Genomic DNA, 4,166 nt, shown 5'->3' with positions numbered 1-4,166 from the left:
GGCCTGCTTCTCTCTACATTATATTACTTAGTTGTTCCTTTGATTTGATATTTAAACTCGCTTGGCTCAATATTGTACAAATAATAAACCACATACATCTATAATCCTTTAATGTTTACCATGCATTTTCTTCATAATATACCTATGAAGCACATAGTATATACATTATCATCACTTTACAGGGAAGAAAATTAAGACATGATAATCATTTCTTAAGTATTGACTCAATTAGATGTTGGGATCTAGCAAACTAAGCAAGGAACCAACCTTTCCTAGTATTTGAACTTGGACTGGGAGAGTCAGTGCTATCTGGAAGGAACCAGGTGAGGCTAGAGCAATGACACCATATCCTGGCTCTACCAGGTTTAGTTTCCTGCTGACTTTTCTTATTCCAGAGAGGTCTGCCATTTAAAAAAAAATTCAGCATTATTTTCAGTTCTGAACCCTCCCACCTCCTCCCCACTCCCATTGATAGAGCACATGCAAACAAACAAAATAAATTTCTACATCAGCCATGTTCAAACGTAAATATGTGTAAATAAAAATACACTCACATGCTGACATGTGTGTTGTGTATTGTGAAGATTGAATTTAGCTATTTCCTGATTGTAACAATGAAGATACTTAGTTTAACAAAATCAGGAATGTCTTGGGAACTTTAAATCACTCCACCCTACTTTATCTAAGTAAGTAATCTCCTGATTGAACAATGAAGTTCTTACTTTAGTTAAGAACTTACTTAGTTCTTACTTTATAGTGAAGCTAGAACTTTAAGCTAAATCTATTTTAAGATCTTAATACAAAAAGGTGTTAAGTAACTATAAAGGCTAAATTAATCACAAAAAGGTCAAGTAACTAACAAAAGGTGAACTTAACAAAGAAGTGTTAAGTAACTCTAACGATATAATCTAATCAAAAGAAGATGAGAACTAAAAGTATGGGCAGTCTTGGAGAAAAGCCTTTGATATGATTGGTAGACGTGAAAAATTAGAGGAGACACAAGTGTGAAAGATCTATATATTTGGGTCACTTCCTCTCTCCAGGACCTTTCAGGTGGCAGAGAGTTGGCTGATGGCAGTGTGCTGGGCCTTTAGGCATCTTAGCATGACTACAAGCTATTGTCAGGTTTGGTGGTGAGTTTCTGGCTGAATTTTCCTCCTTTACTTTCCAACTTTATCCTCTTAGAAGCCTCTAATCTTCTTCAGAGACCCAGAGGTGGAGATTTTAAACTCCCCCTGGCACAGGCCAGACAGAAGAAATCCTGTATCTTCTTCCCTCCTCCTCCTTAAATTCCTTCCCTCTATATTAATTAAATTACCATAAATTTCCAGACTGACTTGGGCATTTTATTTGAGATTTCCCTTGGTGACCAATTAAATCTAGATTTTAAGTCACAACCTTAAAATTATCTTTACAGTTTGCCTTACTGTGCCAATGACCTGTCTATCTGGTGGTAGATAGTATATTTTATTCAGAATGAGTCTTCCAGAATTGTGGTTGATCATTGTGTTGATCACAGTTCTTGAGTCTAAGCTATTTTCTTTATAGTATTGTCACTATATAAATTGTTCTCCTGGTTCTTCTCATTTCATTGTGCATCCGTTCATACCTTCTTCTCAGGTTTCTCTGAAACCATCCCCTTCTTTATATTTTACAGCATGATAGCATCCCATCCTTCCAGCTACTTGTTCGGATGATCAGATAGATCTTCACCACAAAAAAAAGCTACTGTGTGTTTGACCATGTGGGTTCTTTTCCTCTTTTTCTTATTCCTTTGGAGGTAGAAACCAACTAGCAATATCACCGGGTCAAAGAGTAGGTACAGTTCAATTGCTTTCCAGAATAGCTGAACCATTCCCAGCTCCATCAAAAGTGCATTAATGTACCTGTTTTGCCAAAGCCCCTCCAGTGTGTCATATTTTGGGGTCATCTTTGTCAATCTGATGGGAATGAAGAGATGTTTTAATTTGCTTTTCTCTAATTATTAGCTAGGTGGTGCCATGGATAGCCCTGAGCCTGAGTCAGGAAGATCTGAACTCGAATGTGGCTTCACACTTAATAGCTCTATGACAGGGTGAGTCACTGTTAACCTCTCTCTGCCTGTTTCCCAGCTGTAATATGAGAAGAATAATAGCACCTAACTTTCCAGGATTGTTGTGAGGATAAAATGAGACAATATTTGGAAAGTGTGTGCACAGTGCCTGAGCTTATAGTAGGCATTTAATAAATGCCTTTTTTTAAAAAATGTAGAGCATTAAAAAAAAAATCTTACCTCTGATTTAGAATTGATACCAAGTATCTGGTTCCAAGGTAGAAGAGTGGTATGAGATAGGCAAAATTGGGATTAAGTGACTTGCCCAGGGTCACACAGCTAGGAATTGTCTGAGGCCAGATTTGACCCTAGGACCTCCAGGCCCTGGGCCTGGCTCTCAATCCTTTGAACCACCCAGCTGCCCCATCTTTGTTTCTTCTTGCTGGATTTTATTCATAATTTTTAAAATGCTGATTTGTAGGGGTTTATTTTATATCCTGCAATTTTGCTGATATTTTGGTTAGTTTCTTAAATCATTCTCTAGATAAAATATCATGTCATCTGCAAAAAGTGATAATTTTGTTAGGTCTTTGCCCATGTTTATTCCTTCAGTTTCTTTTTTTGTCCTATTACAGTAGGTAGCACTTCTAGCACTGTATTGAATAGTAATGGTGGTTATGACTCTCCTTGCTTTACCCTTGATCTTACCAGAAAGGCCTCTTAGCTTATCCCAATTACAGATAATGCTGACTATTGGTTTTAGATATGCACTATTTATTATTTTAATGAATGTTCCATTTATTCTTATGCTTATAGTGTTTTAAATGGTGTCATATCTTGTCAAAAACTTTTTATGCATCTATTGATATAATCTTATAACGTTTGTGTTTTTTATTATTAATATAGTCAATTATATAGTTTTCCTAACATTAAAGCAGCCCAACATTCTTCATATAAAATTCTGCTATGTTTTCAATGAGCTACACAGAAATTTTTGGCAAAAATGTGGGACATGTTCTCTTATTTGAGATCCTGTTCTCAGGAAGGCCACAGTCTAGGGACAGAGCCCAAAGAATCCTGGTGTGGTACAGGAAAGAAAGCATTTGACTGGGACTTAGGACACTTGGGTTTTTAGTGAGGAGTACAGTATTTAATCTTCCGGGAGTCCCAATTAACCCATTGTGATGCTGCAAAGTCACTTTCTCCCTGGGTCTCAGTTTCCTCCTCTAAAATGACTGCAAAAATCACTGAGGTCCCTCCTCTATCTGACAGTCTATGATTTTCGGATTCTAAAGGAATTTTCATGGAGCTCAGATGTTTTAGGGTATTATCCATATCCCTATGTCTGCTTCCATTATGGAAGTAATTTCTGCTTTGGAGGGGTAAAGAGCATGGTGCCCACAGGAGCCTTCAGCTTAGTAATCAGAGAGAGGTGTTCTATCTTGTAAAGCCCAAATAACTGATTTCACTGAGCCATGAGAGAACCAAAGGACCAGGCTAGAGAGAGGCTCCAAGAATCCCCATTAGGGCTCCAAATTGTGGGGACCAAAGCTATGAATATATCAGGATTATCCAATAAGTCATATTTCTGAACTTTCCACAATATTTCAATTATGAACAGCAAATGTTTAGTCATGAGTTCTTAGATGCTTTTTATTTGCTTATGACATTAAAATTCTACTGATGACTTCTTACTCTGGGGAGGAAATATTGCAAGCATTTTGGTATGGAGAAACTAAATTCTCACCTATTTTAGCTGCTTGCCTGCAGTGATGTTGCTAGTCACGGTCAGAACTAGAGGGCAGAAGGGTTAGTAATCCTGAACCCCAAGCCCTTGAGTTCTTTAGTGTCATAGAAGTGTTGTATGGGATAGTTCCTGAAGTCTCCCCCAACTCTGGCAAGTTGTGATGCTAAATGAGGCATGTAGGCAGCTTTCTACTTGAAACAAAAAGGAGTTTCAGGAAACTCAGTAACTTCGGGGCATCACGCAGGTGCCCTTATGTTTGTTGGCTAAAGGCATGTAATTTTCGTGCTAGAGGAAGATGCAGGATTCCCACAGTTTGGAATAAAATGATAAACATTTCCAATAATGGACAGCAAGGTAAAGGGAGTCAACAGATCCAATTTGGTAACC

Source organism: Monodelphis domestica, chromosome 7, assembly GCF_027887165.1.
Source record: "Monodelphis domestica isolate mMonDom1 chromosome 7, mMonDom1.pri, whole genome shotgun sequence".
Taxonomy (NCBI): Eukaryota; Metazoa; Chordata; class Mammalia; order Didelphimorphia; family Didelphidae; genus Monodelphis; species Monodelphis domestica.
This window is presented reverse-complemented; position numbering follows the sequence as displayed.